The following is a 25,987-nucleotide window of genomic DNA, read 5'->3' as shown; positions in this document are numbered from 1 at the left end:
ATGAACAGACATTTCTGCAAAGAAGACATCCAGGGGGCCAAGAGACACATGAAAAAGTGCTCAACGTCACTCAGCAACAGGGAAGTACAAATCAAAACCTCAACATGATACCACCTCACACCAGTCAAAATGGCTAAAATTAACCGATCAGGAAATGACAGGTCAGTTGGCAAGGATACGGAGAAAGGGGAACCCTCCTACATTGTTGTTGGGAATGCAAGCTGGTACAGCCACTCTGGAAAATAGTATCGAGGTTCCTCAAAAAGTTGAAAATAAAGCTACCCTACAACCCAGCAATCACACTACTGGGTATTTAACCTAAAGATTCAAATGTGGTGATGCGAAGGGGCACTTGTACCCAGATGTTTATAGCAGCAATGTCCACAATAGCCAAAGTATGGATAGAATCTAGATGCCTATCAACAGATGAATTAGATAAAGAAGATGCAGTGTATATATGCACATGTGTGCCTGTACACGTGTGAATAATAGTCATCCATAAAAGAGGAAATCCTGCCATTTGTGAAAACATGGTTATGGACAACCCTGGAGGACATTATGCTAAGTGAAAAAAATGAGACACAGAATGTTAAATACTTTATAATCTAGTTTATACGTGGAATCTAAAAAAATTGAACTGCTAGAAGCAAGAGTGGAATTGTGGTTAACAGGGGCTATGGGATGGGAAAAAAGAGAGCTATTAGTTAAAAGACACAAATTTTCAGTTATTAGGTGAAGGAGTTCTAGAGGTCTAATGTACAGCATGGTGACTATAGTTAATAATATTTTATATAGTTGAACTTTGCCATGAAGTAGATCTTGTTTTCACCACACACACAAGAAAAGGTAAGTAATGTGGTGAAAGATACATTAATTAGTTTGATTATGGTAGTTATTTCACAATGTATATCAATATATATTGAATCATCATCTTATAAACCTTAAATATATATATGTCCATATACCCTAACAAAGTTGGAAAAAAATTTATATGGAAAGGTAAAGGAACTAGAATATCTAAAATAATTTTGAAAAAGAATAGAGTGGGACTAATCACTCTATCTGATTTCAAAACATAATGTATAGTTGCAATAATCAATACTATATGGATTTGGTGGAGGAATAGACAATAAAGGAGGAATAGATCAATAAAGCAGAATAGAGAACTTAAAAGTAGACTCCACAGATACGCCCAACTGATTTTTCACAAAAGTACCAAGGCAATACAATAAAGGAAGTAGACTTTGGATATTCATAATCAGAAAAGCATGAGCTTCAAATGAAATCTCAAACTTTATATGAAATTTAACTCAAAATTGATAATGAAGATAAACTATAAAGACAAACTTTTAGAAAAAAAATACTGGAGAGAATCTTCAATACTTAGGCTAGGAAAAGAGTACTTAGATTTGAGACAAAAAAAAAAAATTACCCTAAAAAGAAAAAAAGATTGACAACTGGACTTCATCAAAACTAAAAACTTTTGCTTTGAGAAAGACCTTGCTAAAAAAAGAACAAAAAGAAGTGGGGGATGGGGAAACTGGATGATGGACGTTAAGGAGGGCACATGATGTAATGAGCACTGGGTATTATATATGACTGACAAATCACTGACTTCCTCCTCTGAAACAAACAATACATTGTATGTTAATTAATTGAATTATAAAAAACAAGTTTTTAAAAAGAGGACAAAAAGAACTTAGGAAGATACTGTTGCAAATCACATATCTAAGAAAGGGCAATGACCTAGAATATATAAAGAAATCTGAAAAGTGAGTATGAAGAAATGAACAATTAAAAAATGGACAACTGTCATGAACAGACAACTCACCAAACAGATATACAAATGGCAAATCAGTACATCAAAAGATGTTCAATGTCATTAGTCTTTAAGAAAACACACATTAAAACCAGAGAGGTATATAATACCTTTATACTATCAAAACGGTTAAAACAAAAGATAGTGATATCACCATAGCAGATGAAGATCTAGAAAAACTGGACTGCTCAAACATTGCTGGTGGGAATGTAAAGGTATATACCTACTCAGAAAAATTTTGGCTATTTTGGAAAAACACTAAATATGCAATTACCATACAATCCACTGCACTCCTGGGCGTTTATGTTTAAACAAAAACCTATGTAGGAATGTTCATAATAGTTGTATTCATAATAGTCTCGAATTGGAAATTTAAATGTAACCATTGGGTGTGAATGGTTAAGCAAACTGTTAAATCCACATCAAAGAACACTATTCAGCAATAAAAAGGAAGAAACTAGTGATACACAGGATGACATGGATAAATCTCCAGGGAATTATGCTGAGTGAAAAACAAATAATCCCTAAAGAGATACAGAACATATTAGTGGTTGTCAGGGTTTAAAGCTCTAGTATATTTCCATATAATCAATCCAAATACAAATTTGCAATAGTGAGGTTTTAAGCCTATAGGCTATATGTATGGTAACCAGAAGTAAGAAACAAATTATGAGAGATGGAGACAGATCTAGACACACACACACACACACACACACACACGAGGAAGGGAGGGACAGAGAGATACAGAGTCAGCAAGAAGAGGCTATAATAAAAGGGGAGGGTTGGGGCACAGTGTCTAGTACTGTCTGGGTAAAAATGTAAATATGTTCCACACAACAAGATGGATGAAAGATACCATAAACTTCCACCCTTTTCTTTCAACTTAATTCAAAAAACTAAGATAAAGTAATATTATTTAAACAACTAAGTGAAGAAGCAAGCTCTAGTAAAATTTTTATATTTAGAATCTTTCAGTTTACAGATAAACATTACCAATATTAGAACTATGTTCTGCCCAATTCAGTCTTGTTTAAGGCCACTAAGCTTAAACTGAATTAAAAATAGCAAACCAGGGTGGCTCAGTTGGTTGAAACTCTGACTCTTGGTTTCAGTTCAGGTCATGATTCAGGGTCATGAGAGTGAGCCCTTTGTCAGGTTCCATGCTCTACACAGAGTGCTGGAGATTCTTTCTCCCTCCCTTTATGTTCCTCCCCTGCTCACATGCATGTACTCTCTGTCTGTCAAATAAGTAAATAAATAAAATCTTTAAAAAAAATGGCAACCCATTCCAATGAAGTAAAAGTTTAATTTAGCCTTCCTTCTATGCTACTAACATTCCCTACAATTTTCAAAATTATTTTAATGAGTTTAACCTTCTATTTATTCTACTTAGCTCAGGTCCAAAAAAAGATATCTTCCTTACTTAACATAATCACTTTTCCAAGAGAAAGTTAATTCATTGATTTCAAAAGCATTAGATGTTCTTTGTCTCCTGGGTAGGACCACATGTCTAATTATGAGCAATTTATCTGCAGAAGTGGCATAATTTACAAACACATATACAAACCCAAAAGGGGCTCGTTTTTTTGGATCTCTTGTTGACAAAGTGAATAGACTCATGATAGATGCAGGATTATTGCATCAAAATGAATAAAAAAACCTTAATATATTTGGCCTGTCCTCAATGCAACTACATCAGATAACTGTATAAATATAACCATGATCTCAAGCATCTTATTCTTGGTGTTTTTGTTCATCTTGGTGTTTTTGTTCATCTTCCTTCATTTTCTTCTTATTTATGAACAGACCTAAAGAACTTCTTAAAATGTTTCAAATACTTTGCTAATCTCTATTATAAAGCTTACATTTTTATTAGCTAATAAAAATGAAGTTTAACACTCCATATTTTAACATTTGCCTATTAGAAACATAAGTCTTTTTTTTTTTTTAAGGATTTTATTTATTTATTTGAAAGACAGAGATCACAGGAGGCAGAGAGGCAGGCAGAGAGAGAAGGGAAGCAGGCTCCCCGCTGAGCAGAAAGCCTGACGTGGGGCTCGATTCCAGGACCCTGGGATCATGACCTGAGCTCTTTTAATTTCAAATGGGAAAAAAATGAAGTTAGTTAATAGGCAATTAACAAAAATAAACCTTAAAATAATGCCTTTGGAAAAAGGGATGTCCTTAATTAAATGTGTATCATTTTGCAATATCACAGCATTTCTGTTTACTTACCCAGCCCTCCACTTTGGTAGCAAAGTTAGGGTTAACCCAAATTCAGAAACTTCCAGATTCCCAGAGATTGCAGAGTTCATAATAAATAGTGTCCTCTCAAACAGGCAGATTTTTTAAAGTCTTAAAAACTTTTTAAAATTATTAGAAAAGTTATCTTGTAACTATTAATCTGGGCCTCTTTGATAATTAAACAAGTCACTACAAATTTAACAAAAAAAGTTTTAACTCTATTTTGAAATGTGGCTGAGTAATTACATATGTTCAAAAAAAAATATATATATATATACACACACACACACATATATCAGTGTTGCTAGCTTTGCTTAAAAGAAGGGGAAACCCAAGGTAAAAATAATGGTTATTTGGCCTAGCAGTAGGGCTCTGAGAGAGTAAGAACTCAGGCCATGCTTTTGGAGCATCTGGCCAGCTCATCCACCCCTCCATCTTCTGCAGAAAAGAAGGGGAACCTTTAATCTAATGATGACACAAATGTTTATTTAATTATACATACAACAAAAATATCTAATATACACATTTAGTAAAATTCTTCCTGATTCAAGCTAATCAAACTCAATTAGTCTAGAATAAAAATGATTTGTAAGAATGTTTGTTTCATTACTTTAAATCACAAATTAAAATTATACTCCTTAGAAAAGAGAAAGTTTTGGCAAGCCTTCTAAATAGATATAACTAATTTTTTAAAAATTAAGGTATAATTGACATATCATGTTATATTGTTTCAGGTATATATAATGAGTAATATTTGTATATATTGCAAAATGATCACCTAACTAAACAATAAGTTTAGTTAACATCCATCATCATATATAGTTACAATCATTTTTTTCTTGTGATGAGAACTTTTAAGTTCAACTCTCTTAGCAACTTTCAAATATACAATATAGTATTATTAAGTATAGTCACCATGATGTACATTACATCCCCAGGACTTACTTGTTTTATAACTGGAAGTCTGTGCAATTTGAACCCCTTCACTCCTGTTTCCTGCCCCCATTCCCTGCCTCTGAAAACCACCAATATCTTCTCTGTATCTGTGGGCAGGTATGACTAGTTTTTGACTAGCATATCACTTGTTTCTGTACAAATAATACTGAGATTTGAAAAATAATTGGTTCTCTAAGGTAAACACACTTGAAATCTTGTTCAAATATCTCATGTACTCACAAGTACCATTTATCTTCAAAGGTAATGACATGGGTAAACATAATCTGAATTAGGGAATTTGAATGAGGTTTAAAATGATTTAGCATAATATGGGAAGTATGAAATTTCAGTCACAGCTCTAACTTTTTACACTCAGAGAATTTGGGAAATTAATTCAAATAATGATACAACTAATAACAAGATTTGGAAGCCTAGTAGATACTGAAAGTCCTTAAACCCATATCTAGATGCATTTGATTTATTTCACTCTTTTTACTGAACACCTATGATATGCTGGGCACTAGGAATCCAGTCAGAGACAAGAAGGCTGAGTGGATGGTTTTACTGCGAAGGAAAAGGGTATTCCTGAGATAGAATACCCCAAGGGAGGACCCTCTGTGATTAATCCCACTGTAGTTAGGGAAGTCTTCCAAGGCGAGGGAGCCAGGTGAGGGGTATCATGGGTCAAGGAGGGTGAAAGCACAAAGAAGAGATGCATGGAGGCCTCCAGAGACTGCCCGTTGGCAATGACCATAATTTAGTTTCTACGTGATGAACAAGTATGTCACACTACCGTATCACTGAATCTCTTAAAGATAAATTCACATGTTCAATTTCCTTTACTACTAGGAAAAGGAAGTTAGAGTTTTTCAGCATCCACATCCATGGTTCCACCATTATTTTTCTAGGTAGCATGACCTCTCAATTCCATTTTATACGGCAATCCAATATTTATTTATTTATTTATCTATCTATCTATCTATCTTGTCAGGGAGAGAGAGAGAGGTAATTAGAGGGAGAAGCAGGCTTCCTGCTGAGCAGGAAGTCCGATGCGGGACTTGATCCCAGGACTCTGGGATTGTGACCTGAGCTGAAGGCAGACATTTAACAGACTGAACCAACTAGGCATCCCACTGCAATCCAATAATCCTATAGATTATTGCAATCTATAGGATTGCAACTATTGCAATCCAATAATGCCTATAGACCTTACAATCATCTCTTGATGTATCTTATCACTACAAATGTTAATATGATGACCAAAAAAGAAAGTTTACAGAGCATGTATGGATTAAGATTAATATTACAGCATATTTAACTAGTATTTCTCAAGATCAAAATGAAAATAAAAGCAAACCTAAGGTGTTAAACGTCACTTGACAAATCATACATACAACTAACAACACCAGTGAACATTACCATGACACTGAAGAATATGCATTTACTTTCTAATAAACTTTCAGAGCATCCTTGAGATGGCAGCAGGATGGGCTAAAATATGGGAGAGTTATTCACACAAATGAAATTCACAAAAAACTAGAAAGTAACAGTCTTCTTCAAAGGAGTCCAAGTAATAAGGTTTCCTGGTAGAAATCTTTTTGTTTGTTTTTGTTTTTAATAGAGAATACTGTATGTTTGGGGCACCTGAGTGGCTCAGTAGGTTGAGTCTGCCTTGGCTCAGGGTCCTGGGATTGAGTCCTACATTGGGTTCCTTGCTCAGTGAGGAGACTGTTTCTTCCTATGCCTGCCATTCCCCCGCTTGTGCTATCAAGTGCTCTCTGACAAATAAATAAAATCTTAAAAAAAAAAAATAGAGAATACTGTATGTTTAATAAAGATGACAATTTGTCAAAATGTTTTCTGAAAGAAGAAACGAATGCTCAAACACATTTTACATTAAGAACCATTTACATTTCTCCTCACCTGAGAATGTTATATATAGAACTCAAGTAAACAGGAAACAATATACTTAAAGAAAAAAAAATCATTGAGATCAGAGAAGGAAAACCAAGTGATATCTTTTCATTTTCTATCATTTCAAAGGTTGACAGTTCTATCACTATCAACAGTGACAAAGTGTGAAATACCCTGTATACAACTTGTATTCAGGAAGTCCAAGGTTTTTGAGCAAAGTTCTTTTATTTTCCCACTAGTTAACGTGTTTTCAAGTTTTTTGTGTCTAGCAACTGATTAAATCAAGACTATATTTTGCATTAAATATGTTGACAAGGGTGATTGTGTTGACACATAACCCCTTAAAAAGCAAACTATCCATTCTGAAACATAAAATAAGGTTAATTTGCTTGTTTACTATCCAGGAAGAATTCACGCAAATCTGTGGTGGTAGCAAAGAGGATTAATGGGTTAATAGAATTAAGGCAGTGACCCAAAGGAAACAAAGACAAGCAGAATTTTCTTTTCCCTTCTTCCTTCTTTCCTTTCCTCTTCTAAGGGCTAGCTAGCTAAAGAAGATTGGAGTAGGAACTGTAGTTTCCTGAAGAACATAATCTAGGTTTAATTTTTCTTTTCACTGAAGACATGCTTGGGAGAAACCAACCAATTTTGTTTACAGTTTAGTTTCATCTGTAAGCCTTACCTACTCCAGGCCAAAATGTGGCTAGTGTATACACCAGGAGAGGCTGGGCCATTTGAGTGTGGAGTTGAGAGGGCTTAGGATCCATGTAGGGCCATACATCATGGAAGCAACAAAGTGCAGTAAAACATTCTTTGTGCTACAATAGAATGAACATGGATTTTTATGGGGAGGCAGAGGATAGACTTCTTCATATTAATGAAGTCTCTTCTAAAATGTCTCTGTGAGAGGTCTTGATGGGTTGGTTCAACAATAACAAAAACAAAAAATGTTTGAATGAATGCCAGTCCTTCTAGCTTCTTTGGAAAAGTTGTTATTTTCTCTGTGCACTGAGAATGCTTTTTACACGGATGTGTTTTTGTCTGTTGCTACAAAGAAATCCTCAGCTACTAAAATATATCAGCTGTTTCATTTTTATCTTTGATTTTTGAGCAACAAACAGTACTTGACATCAGCAAGGAACACAACAGATGTTTCCTAAACTGATGAATAAAAATTTATTCCTATTTACCAGATACATTATAAAGAAGTGTGTGACTTTTAAATGGCTCAATCAGATACAAGTAGGAATCTGGGAATGGTACAGATTTAAAATGAGGGCTTGGGAAAATGAAAGTTCTAAGGGGGGGAGCATTCAGGCACATGAATGTCTCCTGCATATCACACAATAATTTGAGACGCCAGAGAGAAGATAGGAGTTTTGGATCTAAGATGTCTTAGATTTAAATCCTGGTGTTGCTATTTATTAGCTGTGTGACTGTGCACAAATTCCATCTACGACTCTGTTTCTATAAAATGGGAGTATTAACAGTAGCTAGAGGTACTCCACAGATCTCTTGTGAGAATGAAATTAATGAACTGATGTGTTCTCCATTCAGCTTTACACCTGGCAAGGGCTCAGGGTGTGAGGCTGTCAGCACTGCTGTTGCCACTGTGAGTTTTATCTTCAGTCATTTCACATTAGTCACTGTCTACTGTGTGGCAAAGCCTAGGGTTATTCAGTGTTATTTCCAAGGTCCATTTTCTTTCCAAGATTAACTAGAATTACAGGTTGGTAGAAGTAAATATTACTTTTCTGTTACCTACTCAATATGCTAATTTGCCTAACACTTTCTCTGCTACTGATACTTACTGTTAAATATTCTGCTAGGTCTTACTGCACTGGCCTACACTCTTAGTACACAGTCCTTTCAGTCTTCACTCCATAGAATAAATATGACTAACTCAATCTTCAGAGAAGGCTAAATAACAATCACTTCTATACCACTGGTCCATTCCAGGGCTGAAATATAAAGAATCTGGCTTTAAAGCTAGTCTCTTCTTTTTCCAAGATACCAGGCTACGTTCCTGGAACAAGAATGAGACTCACCTCTTGTACACTGGCAAGAAAGCTCCTGCCATTATTCCTGGAGGAACCAAAGCATGAGAAGAGGAAGTGATACAAATTTACAGGAGTTGGTTAGCTACCCTACAGGATTAGATCAGGCTAACAAGAATGCATGAAATTGGGGCGCCTGGGTGGCTCAGTGGGTTGAGCCACTGCCTTCGGCTCAGGTCATGATCTCAGAGTCCTGGGATCAAGCCCCGCATCGGGCTCTCTGCTCAGCGGGGGGCCTGCTTCCTCCTCTCTCTGCCTGCCTCTCTGCCTGCTTGTGATCTCTGTCAAATAAATAAATAAAATCTTAAAAAAAAAAAAAGAATGCATGAAATTTAGGTGGGAATATAGGAGATTATGCTTCTAGTTCCTATCAAGTGCTGGGCAGTTTGACAAGCTGCAAAGGAGGGACTTTAAATTTAAATTTAACTTAAATTAAATTTAAATTTAATTGCACAAAGGTCGCTGGTGATAACAGATCATTTAGAGTCAACTTCTACACCTGTGCCTATAAGGGAGCCATAAGCATTTGTAGCTAATCGAATTTAAATTAAATGAAATAAATTTTAAGATGCAATTCCATAATTTGCATGAGCCACATTTCTAGTATTCCATGTGGCTATGCTTATCATAGTGGACAACACACTTCCATCACTGCAGAAAGTTCCATGGAGCTATCTAAAAATTCTGATTTTCAGGATAAACAATACCACATTCTACTCATCAGTAAATGCTTTTTGATCATTAATTGATTAGATTTGAAAGAGGCTACTATGTCCAGTGACTAACTTCACAAACTTTACGACCACCCATGTCCCCTACTGTGGACACTTACGCCAGCACATGGGCACTAAATCTAAGTTGGTGACAAGACAATGTTAATGATTTTTGTTATGAATTTTTAAAAATAGCAAAATTTCCTGCCCATCTTCTCAGTCATTTAAAGAGTGAACGGGCATTCTTTCCCCCCTACCAACATCAAATTTACTTGAAGAAAAATTTAAAGGGGTGCCTGGGTGGCCCAATCAGTTAAGCATCTGCCTTTGGGGCAGGTCATGATCCCAGGGTCCTGGGATTGAGCCCAGCACTGGGCTCCCTGCTCAGCAGACAGCCCGTTTTCCCCTCTCCCTCTGTGGCTTTGCTGGCTGTGCTCTCTCTCTCTCTCTCCGTGTGTGTGTGTGTGTGTGAAATAAATAAAAATACTTTTTAAAAAAGGAAAGTTTAAAAACAGATGTCCTAGTAAACCTCTATAAACTGAAAAATTAAGCCAACTTCAGAAATAAGAGGTTTCAGACTTATACTTTATTTTCAACTTTTTTACTGTGTTCAAATGTCTTTCTTTCACATTCATATCCAAATTAGACTAAGAAATTGATAAGACCACTGCAGAACACTGACATTTATAATTGTGTGTACTATTTTTAAATTCCCAGAATACACTTTGTCTAATTCCCCTTTTATCCAAATAAACATAACATTGTGGAGCAGTTTATTTCTGTTTGAAAGTTAATAGTATAGTAAATAACATTAAGATGAATTTCACAGAAGGGTATAAAATATGAGAATAAACTTCCTTTGTAAACCAGAAGTCTAGCTCTCTTGACAAATATGTCATTGATCTGATCATTTCCTTTTCAAGGCACAGGGCCACTGGAATGGCAATTTAAAGAAAGAAACACCATGTTTCCGCCAGTGGTTGTAAATTTTCTTTTCAAGGCACAGATCCCACACTTTTATTTGGTAATGAAAGTTCTGCCAGAACTTGACAGGAAATACAAGGAGAACAAAACAGGAAGAAAAACCTGGTTTGAAGTCACACTGACTTGGGTTTAAATTCTAGCTCTGCCACTTATTGCCTATTTTGTCTTAATCAAATTACATCAATTTCCAGACCTTTTTCATATGTAAAAAGGGGATCATACATACCTAATGATGTTACTGTGAGAGTAGGTATGTATATACAAGCCACACGTGCAGATGACTTACGTATAATACCTGGCACACAGACTAGCTGTTCTTTAAAATAGGAGCTAATATTACTACATACTGGCTATTTCTAAAATCTCTAGAGATTAACGTAATTTTTACAATGAAAGATAGGATATCTTAGAAAAATTGAGTTTTCTCTGGGTTGTTGTAGCAAATCCACTTCTATATACAACTGGATAATTAAAGGTCTTAGAAATGTCCATATAGTTTTACTCAACAAAGTCACTGTAAAGAATCTACACTAATGAAATAATCAGAGATGTGAAGAAGATTTATATATAAAAATATTAATTATACTCATTTAATATAGATATAGCAAAGAATCTAAATTTCTAACAAAAAGTATTTAAGAAATCATGAAAAAGCTATATGAATGACAGCATTAAAATCCCAATTCAAAAAATACATTTAATAAAATTGTGGGTTATACCATTGCTGTTATTCCGTTTAATTAGAAAAACAGACTTAGGCCTATAACAACTATGTGATCCCAAAATGGTCGGACTGGATCTTACTAAGATAATGTTCTTAGAAAGACAAAGTGCTAGAATGATCTGCACCAAAAAATTAAGCAATTTGTCCCTAGATTAAAGGATTATATACAGGTAATGTTTTACGTTCTTTGTATTATTGTGTCTTTTTTCCTTCCACAGTAAAAGTGTATTTTTTAATATGTATAAATAAACATTTAAATAAATATTTTCTTTAATAATAAATTGCCTCAAATCATTGGGTAAATTATGTAACAATCACTTCCTATTTGAGTAACTCTCAAATATGACCAAACTGACTCACCTACCTATGATTCAACATTTTCTTTTCCCCAGTGTCACAATTTTATAGCCCACACCCCTCTCATTTTAGATTTGTGCTATGACAGTACCATCTCGCTACAGAGTTGGGTTTGTGACTCTAACAATCAAAAGGCTGATTATCACCTTTCAGCTACTTTGCTGCATTAAAACAAGTTCCACTATTTTTTTTGTGTCTTTTTCAGTTTCTTTCATGAGTGTTCTGTAGCTCCTTGAGTACAGATACTTTACCTCTTTGGTTAAGTTTATTCCCAGGTATCTTATGGTTCTTGGTGCTATAGTAAATGGAATCGATTCTCTAATTTCCCTTTCTATATTTTCATTGCTAGTGTATTAAAAAACTGATTTCTATACATTGATTTTGTATCCTGCCACATTACTGAATTGCTGTATGAGTTCTAGTAGTTTGAGGGTAAAGTCTTTTGGGTTTTCCATATAAAGTATCATGTCATCCGTGAAGAGAGAGAGTTTGACTTCTTCTTTGCCAATTTGAATACCTCTTATTTCTTTTTGTTGTGTGATTACTGTTGCTGGGAGTTCTAGTACTATGTTGAACAACAGTGGTGAGAGTGGGCATCCTTGTGGTGTTCCTGATCTCAGTGGGAAGGCTGTCAGTTTTCCCCACTGAGAATGATATTCTCTGTGGGTTTTTCACAGATAGAGTTTATGAAGTTGAGGAATGTTCCCTCTATCCCTATACTTTGACGAGTTTTAATCAGGAACACATGCTGTATAATAAAATAAAGATCTCACTCTATGCAGCGGAAGAAAGAGATAAAAATTATTCAGTAAATCTCTGGGCCCACAGCTCAACTGCCACAGAGAAAATTACAATTTGACACTTTTCTTCACTTGATCGAGTTAACGAAGCCTCCTGTGCATCTCATCCGTAGTATCAATAAGTCAACAGTATACACATTTTTGGAAACATCTAATACACCACTCCACATTTTTTCTAGGTGTAAAGTGTTTATTCAGAGCAGCAGGGTGGCACAGCACACAGAATATGAGTCTAGAGATTTGGGTTCAAGCATCAGTTTTGTCCTATGCAAGCAAAATGATCTGGATTGTATCACCTAAACCAACAGAATCCATTTTGTCTTGTATGTGGGTATAGCAACATTTTTATTAGAGCATTTTAAGGAATAATGGATATGAAACTATTTGATACATTAAAATGTTTTATATAAAATATTGTTCTTCAAAGACCTTGGATTTATAAAAATTATTCTAGAAAATTTTCAAAATAGTATCTTTCTCATAACAAACCATTTACAACTATCATTTCAATACAATTTAATGTTATTTAAACAAAACAATGATACTTGTTAAGCTACTGAAATTGAGAAATCTTGGAGCGCCTCGTGGCTCTGTTGGTTAAGCATCTGCCTTTGGCTCAGGTCATGAGTTTAGGGTCCTGGGATCGAGGCATCTCCCACCCTTTCTTCCTCTGTGTGTCCTATCTCTTTCTCTAATAAATAAATAAAATCTTTTAAAAAAAATTGAGAAATCTTTGGTGTACCATTTTTAATCAGAAATATATACATTTCTAAAAATACAGGTAACAAAGCCTATTTCAACTCTAGGATGTCAATAACCACAAACCTCAACTGTGGGAACCATTTTCAAAGAACACGGAAACTTAGAAATAAAAAGATGAAGTGCCAATACCCAAGACAAGCAAAGGGTCAGAGGTGGTGACTCAGTTTTTACTTATGCTAATTTTTACTAGAGCTCTCAGAAGAAGAAACTGGTTCAGGATAGGCTGAAGATTTACTGATTTTAAATGAGTAAACACAGTAGACTATTGGTTTATTTGGTTTGTTGTCTAGTTTTTAAATTCTAATTGAGAAGAAACACTGGTTATAAAACTACTTTATCAATAAACATCATAGTAACTATTCACTTGAATAATTTAATAATTTGTAAATAGATTCAGATCATTAAAGATGAATAAAGGCAACAAGGTGACAACATATTTTAAAAGGTACAAAAAAGAATTCTAATAATGGTCACCATAAATAATGCAGGTCAGCTCGACAGAAGCAGATAAAGTTCATATATAAAAATGTTTTAATGGTTAAATCTTTTGATTTCAACAATAAAACCTGAGATGGCACAAAATACAAGGAACAGACTATAGTATTTGAATAGTGTACTGAGAAAAGAAAGGGGTAAAAGTAAGTGAAATGGATTGAAAATTGCTTTTCTAAAAATCCACAAAATGTTCCAAACTGAAATTTCAGTTGAAAATTTATTAAATTTAGAACAAAAGGATTCATGCTAAATGGCAATTAAAAAGAATTTAGGAAGACAATGATCACAGAAGAGCTGAAATTGACACTACTAAAATAAAAGAATCAGTAAAATAAGACCAAGAAATATTGTCCTCAAAAATACAAAGCCTAGGTTTAATTATTACCACAAATAGGCAAATACTAAGCTTAGTCTAACTTCAAATGGAAAAAACCTTAGTTAAACTAGACAAATGTGCAACTCCGGTTGAAGAGCACTGCTTTAAATTATACAAGCAATAAAAACACTCTGGGATCAAAACTTTATTTTACAGAGGAAGCATACTTCTCTTGAGTGGCACTGCTTATTTTCACAAAGAAATTAGAGCAAATAAGGACAGCAGAAACCTCACAATGTCACATAGCAACCAGAGCACAGCAAAACCATAGCAGGGTGTGTTATATGCTAATATCAAAATAACACCCCAAGGTGAGCTACAAACCACCCATGAGAGAGACATTACACTAACCAGAGTCAGAAACATATATACAGTTTTTCATCCTTAGAAAGTAAGACTGTCCTCTGCAAAAGAAAACTTTCTCTGAGATGCTAGAACTATCTGAATGCTGTAAGTCCTGGTAAGGATTAATCAGGGGGAGGGATGAAACCACCTAAGCTTAGTTTCTCCTCTGTCTTGTTCCCATTACCTTGTACTAGACTTGGCCGCTCTCACACGTCCTCCTGAGAGCTGCCTGGCTCTGGCCTCAGATTGTAATGTAGCCCCCACAAATGTGGGTGTAGAACAGGGGCATGTTTGGGCAGCCACCACTTTCATGACAGACTCAACACATCCTGACACTCCCAGGTTATCACAGAGGATTCCTAAGCATGCCCTTTCTGAAGAAGTGTGGAGCCACAGAGAAATCAGTGTGCCATTACACTGTCAACTCTCCATTCCTGAAGGTTAGTCATATCACCTTGAAAACATAAACTTAGCTACAACCACCCACTCTGCATCCACCCACACTTCCTTGTCTCCCCAGATTTGACATTGCCCAGCACTATGCTGAACCCTACAGGGGACAATCAGGACAAGCAGCAACTGGACTCGGCTCTCAAAAGTTCATTGTGAAGAAGTTTCCCTTCATAATTTAGATACCTTTTTTAAAATAGAACTTCAAGTCATTTTATACTATAGGCTAATCTGTGTCAAACTTACTATCTAAATCTTAAAGCGAATGACTTTTTCTTTTAAGGTTTTATTTATTTGTATGTCAAAGAGAGGGAGAACAAGTAGGAGGAGCAGCAGGCTGAGGGAGAGGCAGACTCCCAGCTGAGCAAGGAGCCAGATGTGGGACTCCATCCCAGGACCCTGGGATCATGACCTGAGCTGAAGGTAGACACTTAACAGAGTAAGCCACCCACGCGTCCTTGTGAATGACTTTCTGCTTAACAAATACAAAATGGTCTTGTTTTGTTAATATAAAGATAAAGCACATAAAGATTTGTTTTCATCAGTGATGGAGTCATTTTCTTCTATTCATAGGGTATTGGTCATTTAATGCTCATTTCTTTCTGTACTCTATTTAGTGGGCTTCCTTGGGGGCAGGTAATGGCAAAGCTCTAGCTCCATCAGAGACAATGTCACAAAGTCAATGTGTGTGAGAGTGTAAGATAGAAACAGACCTATCTGAATAGAAGCCTTTTCCATATTCCATTTTTGTCTTTAAACATTTCTCATTTGCAAAGCAGATCTCCAAAGAAAATAATGTAAGAATTGAACTAGTGTTTATATCTGCTTTCACAAGTTTATTATTGATAATACTAATTTAATTCTTGGCACCCTAAAACTTATATATACATAAAGATATATGTATGTTAAGGTTGTAAACTATCACTCTGAGGAGCTATAGTATTTATACCTTAGTAAATATTTACAACAGTAAAGATTATGTAGGTTATCTTTGTCAAAATAAACCAAATAGGGGCGCCTGGGTGGCTCAGTGGGTTAAAGCCTCTGCCTTTGGCTCAGGTCATGGTCCCAGGGTCCGGGATCGAGCCCTGCATCGGGCTCTCTGCTCAGCAGGGAGCCTGCTTCCTCCTCTCTCTCTGCCTGCCTCTCTGCCTGCTTGTGATCTCTGTCTGTCAAATAAATAAATAAAATCTTAAAAAAAGAACCCAAATAGATTATTGATATTATATTCTAAATAGTCCATAGCATCCTCTCAGGAAAACCAAATAATATCCAGGTATTTTATAATATTTCAAAGCTTAAACTATTTCTTTTCTCTCTCTCTTTTTTTTTTTTAAAGATTTTATTTATTTGACAGAGAGTGAGAGAGCACAAGCAGGGGGAGCAGCAGAAGGAGAGGGAGAAGCAGGCCCTGAGCAGGGAGCCTGATGCGGAACTTGATTCCAGGACCCTGGGATCATGACCTGAGCTGAAGGGAGACGCTTAACCATCTGAGCCATCTAAGTGCCCCTAGACTATTTCAATTAAATTGTCCCCCAGGGCATTTACCAAGCACTGATTATATACAAGAAATTACTCAGTATACCAACAGACACAAATAACAAAAGGATTAACTTGATAAAGAGTTTAGTCTATTAGGAGAGGGAAAGCATAATAATGTATACTGTTATTATGTTTATCATCATGTTTAATAATTTTGTTTACTATTACAATGATTTGTATTTTATACATCAATTAAATGAGCACTTTATAAATTAATTCTCCTTAAATGACCTCATATGATTCTTATAATTATCCTGGGGAGAAAGTTAGCTATACAGAATTCATTTTAGAGGTAAAGACTGCATGATTTGCATAGCAGATCAGCAAAAAGGCCAAGACTAACACCAGGGCTTCAGTCTCCTAAGTTGGTAGTGATGGTACTATAGTATGATTGAGCTTATAAAGACAAATAAAGGGGGCCCAACTGCAGTTAACAATTCATGCTTCCCATATGCCCAACACCTTCCAGCTCATTAAGTCCTGTGCATTTCATAGAAGATCCTTTGATGCAAAAAGAAGTGCAGTAATTCCCTAAAAGTACACAGCTAATAAGCGGTGGACCAAGATTTAAATAGAGGCAGCCTGATTTGAAAACCCATGACCTTATCATCACTCTTTTAAAAAATGATTTATTTATTTATGTTAGAAAGAGTGTGCACATGTGTCTGAGTCAGGGGGAGACGGAGAGAGAGAATCCTCAAGCAGACTCCCCATTGAGTGCAGAGTCTGAGGTGGGTTTATCCCAGGACATCGAGATCATGACCTGAGCCAAAATCAAGAGTCAGCTGCCCAACCCATTAACCAACTTGGGTGCCTCCTTAATCTTTACTCTTATTGGCATTTATATGTCTTCTTTGTAGAAACATCTGTTTATACTCTTTGCCTTAATAAATGGATTGTCTTTTTTATTATTGAGTTGTAAGCACGCTTTATATACTCCATACACAGGTCACTTATCAGCTATAATTTGCAAATACTGCCTCCCATCTGTAGGTTCACTTTCTTTTTTCTTCTAGCTTTACTGAGGTATAAATGACAAATAACAATTGCGTATATTTGAAGTGTACAATCTGATGTTCTTATATACGAACACACTGTGAAATGATTACCACAGTCAAACTAATTAGCATATTCATCACCGTGCATAATTACCTTTCTTTTTTTTGGTGATGAGAACACTCAAGATTTACTCATTTAAAATATACAATATAGTATTATTAATTGTAGTCACCATGTTGTGGATCAGGTCTCCAGAACTTATTCTTCTTACAGTTCAAAGTTTGACTCCTTTGACTAACACCTACCCTGACACCTACCCTGACCCCTAGGCTCCTGGTAACCACTCTTCTACTCTGTTTTTCATGAGTTTGACATTTTTAGATTCTACATGTAAGTGAGATCATACAGTACTTATCTTTGTGTGTGTCTACCTTATTTCACTTAGCATAATGTACTTTTCACTTTGATAGTATCTTTTGAATCATAAAATTTCTTAATTTAGATGATTTGCAATTTATCTTTCTTTCTTTTGTTGTTTATACTTTTAGTGACATATCTAAGAATCTATTACCAAATCCAAATTATGAAGATATAGTTCTATCTTTTCTCTTAAGATTTTAATATTTTGGCTCTTACATTTAGGTCTTTGATTTATATTGAGTTACTTCTTTATGTGGTGTCAGGTGAGCATCCAACTTCATTATTTTGCATGTGGGTATCCAGCAGTACATTTGTTGAAAAGACTATTCTTTCTCCATTCTTTCTCCTTAGCACCCTTGACAAAAATCAACTGACCATAGGTACATGGGTTTATTTTTGGGTTTTCTAATCTATTCCACTGGTCTATGTTTATACTTATGACAGTAACAAACTTTCTTTATTACTACAGCTTTGTATTAAGTTTTAAAATTGGGAAGCATGAGTCTTCCAACTTTGTTCATCTTTTTTCAAGATTGTTTTGGGTATTCTGGGTCCTGTGAGTATACATATGAATTTCAGGATTGGCTGATTTCTATAAAGAAGCCAGCTGAGATTCTGATAGGTATTGCATCAAATCTATCAGTTTGGTGAGTATTGCCATCTTCACAATATTAGTTTCTCTCAATAATGTTTTGTAGTTTTCAGAGCAAAAATACTGTACTTTTGTTAAATTTATTCCTAAAAAAATTATTTTTTATGCTATTATAAACAGAACTGCTTCTTAATTTCATTTTCAGATTGTTCACTGCAAGTGTACAAAAGTATAACTGATTTTATTTTTTTTAATTTTTTAAAAATATTTTATTTATTTATTTGTCAGAGAGAGAGCGAGCGAGAGCGAGCATAGGCAGACAGAGTGGAAGGCAGAGTCAGAGGGAGAAGCAGGCTCCCTGCGGAGCAAGGAGCCCGATGTGGGACTCGATCCCAGGATGCTGGGATCATGACCTGAGCCGAAGGCAGCTGCTTAACCAACTGAGCCACCCAGGCGTCCCATATAACTGATTTTAATAGATTGATTTTTTTCTGCAAACTTGCTGAACTTACTTATTACTTCTAATGGTCTCTTAGTGAGTTCTTTAGTGTTTTCCACATTTAAGATCATGTCATCTATAAAAAGTGATAGCTTTATTTCTTCCTTTCCAATCCGGATACCTTTTATTTCCTCTTAATGCCTGATTGCCCTAGGTAGAAATTCCAGTAAACTGTTCAGTAGATGTGGTAAAAGCAGATTTCCTATTCTTATTCCCGATTTTAAAGGGAAACCATTCAATCTTTCATTATTAAATATAATATTAGCTGGGTATTCTAGTTTGTTTAATGTTTTGTAAAAAGGTGTTGGATTTTGTCAAATACTTTTTCTGCATCTCTTGAGATAATCATGCTACCATTATTCTCAAATTGCCTCTACTGGAAATACACATCATTCCTGGTGGGAAGTGATTAGTTAAGAAAGATACAAATAACCTTGTATATAAATTGAAGAAGAGCTTATTTTCAGCTGAAGAGACCAGGACAAGGTTAGAACTAAATTTTAAAAATAGTTTAAGATTTGTTATTTTCCAAAGTAACAGTTATCTGTGACATTAATATCAATAGATACTTAAAAAAAATAGCTTTATTTAGCTATAACTCACATATACAATTCACCCGAGGTATAAAATTCAGGAGTTTTTAGGATAAAACATTATTAATTTTAAAATTGTGAATAATATGTATAACATAATACTTGCCATGTTAAACATTTCAGGTGTAAAATTCACTGGCATTAGTCATATTTACAAGATTATGCAACTATCACTACTATTTCCAAAATTTTTCATCACCCTAAACAGAAACTCTATGTCCAATAAACAATAATTCCCCATTTCCCTTAGTCCTAATCCATGTTAACTTCTTTTATCTGAGTCTATGAATTTGCTTATTCCAGGTATGTTATATACAAGGAATCATACAATATGTGTCCTTTTGTTTCTGACTTATTTCATTTCACATAAGGTTTTCAAGGTTCACATCCATTTTGTAGCATATATTTGAACTTTCATCCCCCCCCCTTTTTAAAGATTATTTATTTTTGAGAGAAGGGACAGAGAGAGCACGAACAAACATGCAGGGAGATGGGCAGAGGGAGAGAGAAACCCAAACAGACTCCATATCAAGTGTGGAGCCTGACATGGGGCTCAACCCCATTACCCCAAGACTATGACCTGAAGCGAAACCAAGTGTTGGATGCCCAGCTGACTGTACAACCAAAGCATCCAAACTTCATTCCTTTTCATGGCTGAATAATATTCCATGGTGGATACATATTACTCTATTCATCTGTTGATGGACTCTTAGTTTTTCCATCTTTTGGCTATGGTGAATAATGATGCTATGAACATTGGTATGTGAATCTGTTTGATTCCCTGCTTTCCATTCCTTTGCACATACACCTAGGAGAGGAACTGCTGAATCACATGGTAATTCTCTGATTAGCTTTTTGAAGAATTGTCAAAATGTTCTGCATAGCAGCTGCACCATTTTACAATCCCACCAACACTTCACAAAGGTTTCAATTTTTCAACATCCTCAACATTTGTTTTTTTCCATTTCTTCCATAATAACCATCCTGAAGTGTATAAGGTAGTATCTCATTGTGGTTTTGATCTGGAATTTTCCTAATGACTAATGATGTTGACTATCTTTCCATATGCTTAACTGTCATTTGTATATCTTGTATATATGGAGAAATGCCTATTCAAATCCTTTGCCCATTTTGAATTCATTTTGTTGTTGTGGTTGTTAAGTTGTAGGAGTCCTTCATATATTCCAGAGATTAATCCCTTAGCAGATAAATGATTAGCTATTTTTTTCTTCCATCCTGTGGATTGTCTTTTCATTATTGCAGGAATATTCCTTTGATACACAATAATTTTAATTTTGATGGAGTCTAATTCATTTATTTTTTTCTTTGTTGCTTTGCTTTTTTACATGCCCAATCTGATTATGTCTATCTTTTAATAGTTGATTTCATCCATTTACATTTAATGTGATTCTGATAAAGAAGGATTCATTTCTAGCATTTATGTATTTTTCCCTTATGATGTATCTATTTTTTATTCTCCCAATTCCTCCATTATTGCTTTTAAATAGTTTTTTTTTTTTAATAGTATACCATTTTAATTCTCTTTTTTTCCTTCTCTGGAAAAAGAAATCAATAAGGAAATATTGGCTGTAATCCACACATTAGGCCAGATGGACATAATGGAAATATATACAGAATATTCCATCCAAAAGCATTAGCATACACATTCTTCTCTAACATACATGGAACTTTCACCTGATAGATCTTATGTTAGGCCACAAAAAAGTCTTAGTATATTTATGAAGACTGAAACCACATCAAGCATCTTTTCTGAGCACAATGATATGAAGCTAGAAATTAATTACAAGAAGAAAATTAAAAAATCAAGTATGTGGAGATTAGACAATATGCTATCACAGAAATACAAATGGTTGTAAGATACTATTAAAAATAATTATATGTCGGGTGGTATCTCATTATGATTATGATTTGTGTTTCCCTGATGATGACTGATGTTGAGCATTTTTCATGTGTCTGTTGGCCATATGTATGACTTCTTTGGAGAAATATCTGTTCATGTCTTCTACCCTTTTCCTGAATATATATTTTTTGAGGGGATGCTGAGTGTGATAAGGTCTTTATAGATTTTGGATCTAATCCCTTTATCTGGTAAGACATTTGCAAATATCTTCTCTCATTCTGTAGGTTGCCTTTTAGTTGTGTTGACTGTTTAAATAAAAAATTAAAAAAAAAAGAAAAAATAATTACCTGTCAACAAATTGGACAATTTATAAGAAACAGATAATTTCCTAGATACATGCAACCTACAAAGACTGAACCATAAGGGACTAAGTTAATCAGAACAAACCAATTAATAGTATGTAGACTGAATCAGTAATCAAAACCCTCCCAACAAACAAAAGTCCAGGACCAGACAGCTTTACTGGAGAATTTTACCAAGCATTCAAAGACAAATTAATACCAATTGTTCTCAAACTCTTCCAAAAATCAGAAGAGGAAGAAACACTTCAAATTTTTTTTAGTAAGGCTAACATTACCTTGATACCACAACCAGACAAAGATGCCACAAGAAAAGAACTTTCAGCCCATTACTCTGATGAACATAAATGCAAAACTCGTCAACAAACTATCAGCAAACTTTATGTAACAATACATTAAAAGGATCATACACCATGATGAAATGAGATTTATTCTAGGGATGCAAAGATGGTTCAATGCTTACAAATCAATTAATATGACAAACAACATTACCAGAATGAAGGATAAAAATCCTAATTATCTCAATAGATGCAGAAAAGGCATTTGACAAAGTTCAACATGAATTTATGATAAAAACTCTCAACAAACTATGAATGTGCCTTAACATAATAAAGGTCATCTATGACAAGCCCACAGCTAACATCATACTGAACAGTAAAAAGCTGAACACTTTTCCTCTAGGGTCAGGGACAAGACAAGGATGTCCATGCTTGCCTTTCATTCAATGTAGCATTGGAAATCCTAGCCAGAATAATTAGATAAGATAAAGAAATAAAAGTCATCTTACTGGAAAGGAAAAAGTACCTGTTTATAGGTAACATGATAATATTCATAGGAAACACTAAAGACACCACCAAAAAAGCTGTTAGAACTAAGAAATGAGGAGTGCCTAAGTGGCTCAGTCAGTTAAGCATCTCCCTTCACCTTACGTCATGATCTCAGGGTTCTGGGATGAGCCTCATGTAGGGCTTCCTGCTTAGCAGGGAGTCTGCTTTTCCCTTTCCCTATGCTGCTCCCCCTGCATGTGCGTGCACTCCCTCTCTCTTTCTCTCTCATTAATAAGTTAAAAAAAAAAAAAGAATTAAGAAATGAATTCAGTTAAGTTGCCAAAGTCAACATTCAAAAATCAATTACTTTCTATACATTAACCACAGTCAGAGAAATTAAGAAAACAATCTCATTTATAATTGCATCAAAAAGAATAAAATACCTAGGAAAAAATTTCACCAAGGAGGTGAAAGATTTCTACCCTGTAAACTGGAAGACACTAATGGAAGAAACTGAGAAGACACAAGTAACTGAAAAGATATCCCACACTCATACTCATAGATTGGTAGAATTAATACTGTTAAAATGGCCATACTACTCAAAGCAATTCAGTTTAATTCTTACCAAAATTTCAATGACATTTTTCACAGAAATAGAAAAATCCTAAAATATGAATAAAACCACAAAAGACGCCAAATAGCTAAAGCAATCTTGAGAAAGAAGAGCAAAGCTGGAGGCTGCATGCTCCCTGATTTTGAACGGTATTACAATGTCAGAGTTATCAAAACAGTATGGTATTGGCATAAAAACAGACAGATCAATGGAACAGATAGAGAGCCCTCCTCCCCAAACTCCCTTCACAAATATGGTCATTTAACTTGTGGCAAAGAAGCCAAGAATATACAATGAGGAAAGAAAACTCTGTTTAATAAATGGTGCTGGGAAAACTGCACAGCCACATGAAAAAGAATGAAATAGGACCACTATCTTATACTACCTACAAAATCAATTAAAATAATTAAAGACTTAAACATAAGGCTGAAACCATAAGTTTCCTACAAGAAAACATAAGTGGTAAGTATGTTGACATTGGTCTTGGTGATGATTTTTTGGATTTGATATCAAAAGCAAAGGCAACAAAAGCAAAAATATACAAATGGGACTACCTCAAACTAAAAAGCTTCTGCACAGCAAAGGAAACCAATAAGAAAGTCAAAAGGCAACCTACAGAATGTGAAAAAATATCTGTAAAATCATATATCCAATAAAGGGTTAAAATGCAAATACACAAATAACTCATGTAACTTGACAGCAAACTAATACTCCAAAAAAAAATGGGCAGAGGATTTGAACTGACATTTTTTCAAAGAAGACATACAGATGGTCAACAAGTATATGAAAAGATTTCAATATCAGCAGTCATGAGGGAAATGCAAATAAAAATCACAATGAGATTATAACCTCATACCTGTTAGAATAGCTAGTATCAAAAGACAACAACAAATAACAAGTATTGGCAAGGATGTGGAGAAAAGGGAACTCTCACACACTGTTTTAGTGGAAATGTAAATTCGTCAAGCCACTACAGAAAACAGTATGGAGGTTTCTCAAAAAATTTAAAAAAGAAATATCATACTACCCAGCATTTGTACTTGTGGTTATTTATCTGAAGAAAACAAAAACACTGCCTTGAAAAGATGGATGTAGCATTATTTATATTAGCCAAGATATGGAAACAACTTAAGTGACCAATGATAGGTCGTACATAAATGAAATGAATAAAACCCGGTATGTATAGTATTTTATTTATTCAATATTAAGCATATTATACATACACATACAATGAAATATTATTGGGTAATAAAGAAAAAATATTGCCGTTTGTGACCAAATGGATGGAACTTGAAGGCATTATACTAAGTGAAATAAGTCAAAGAAAGACAAATACCATATGATTTCATTTATATATGGAATCTTAAAAAAAGAAAAATTGAGCTCACAGATACAGAGAACAGACTGAAAAGTGTCAAAGGTGGCAGTGAAGGGAGAGTGAAATGGGTGACTGCGGCCAAAGGTACAAACTTCCAATTATAAAAAAAAAAAAAACAACATAGAGGTATTATGTATAACATGGTATTATGTATAACTGTATTACATATTTGAAGGTTCTCATTATTAGAAAAATAAATTGTAACTATGTGATAGATGTTAACTCGACTTACTGTGGTGATCATTGCACCATATACACAAATATCAAATCATTATGTTGTGTATCTGAAACTAATACAGTGTTATACATCAATTATATCACAATATAAAACTTCAACAGAAATAAAATTTTTATTTTATTTACAATTTAAATATTTAAATAGTAATATTTTAAAATGTTTTAAAAGACTAGAATGACACAACAAAGTTCTTTATTTTCACTTTTAAAAAGTAAATAAACAGTATTTCCTTAGACATACTTGAGGAACTTGGTGTAAACATTACTCTGTATTCTAACTTGAAGTAATTTTGTCTTACTGCCCAAAGTATGCAAGTCACCCCAAGAGCAAAATAGATTTGGACATTCAATTTCTTTTACATAAAGGTAATAAACCTAAAATAAATCTGTACCCCATTTTACTTAATATTCCAACTATTAAGAAAAAATGCTAAATAAATAAATAGCTTAAGTTGAACATGGAAATATTTAGAAATTAATTTGAGAAATGATCAAATAATATATTCATTATATGTGTGAAACTATTTTAAGAAGTCTTTGTATTTAAGAAAAGCACATGTACACAATGAATTATGAAAATCTACTTAACTACTAAATTCTATAGCAAGTAAATATTTGAATGTGATTTTTTTTTCTTCAGATTTTATTTATATATTTGAGAGAAAGAGAGCATGTCTGCAAGACAGAGAGGGAAAGAGAGAGCACAAGCAGGGGGAGGGAAAGAGAGAGCACAAGCAGGGGAGGATCAGAGGAGGAAGCAAACTTCCTGCTGAACAAGGAGTCCAATGCAGGCTTAATCCTATGCATCATGACCTGAACTGAAGGCAGACACTTAACCTACTGAGCCACCCAGGTGCCCCTTAAATGTGATTTCTTAAAAGGATTAAATGGTCCTTAAGTCTTAGAAGAATTAGATTTAAGTTCCTGTTCACACTTTGAGGATTTTTCTACACCAAAAGATAGCAACCTTAGACTTAACAGGAAAGTAATCAGGTAGCTGGAAGAATAGTCAGAGATCATGTTAAATAGCTATTTCCTCTCTCTTACTTCTAACCAGAGCAACTAAAAATTTTTCAAAGACAGTAATTGCCCAAAAGTGCAATTCCTATTGAAATGCCTAGATTAATTTAGAGACAGTGAGCTTTTTTAGG

At 34.6% G+C, this 25,987-nt stretch overlaps 1 protein-coding gene across 6 annotated transcripts in view; it reads right to left on the bottom strand.

Moving 5' to 3' along the window:
* The window catches only part of SPIDR (scaffold protein involved in DNA repair), a 590,033-nt gene that overhangs the window by 184,953 nt on the left and 379,093 nt on the right, over positions 1-25,987 (bottom strand). The window contains exon 1 of one of the 6 annotated variants that reach the window (XM_059394559.1): positions 5,009-5,095. The exons of the other annotated variants lie outside the window; for them this stretch is intronic. The gene's annotated coding sequence lies outside the window, so the exon portion shown is untranslated. Of the gene's footprint in view, positions 1-5,008; positions 5,096-25,987 lie in introns of those variants that run through there. 6 annotated transcript variants of the gene reach the window in all.

This window comes from Mustela nigripes, chromosome 3, assembly GCF_022355385.1.
Source record: "Mustela nigripes isolate SB6536 chromosome 3, MUSNIG.SB6536, whole genome shotgun sequence".
Classification (NCBI taxonomy): domain Eukaryota; kingdom Metazoa; phylum Chordata; class Mammalia; order Carnivora; family Mustelidae; genus Mustela; species Mustela nigripes.
This window is presented reverse-complemented; position numbering and strand designations above follow the sequence as displayed.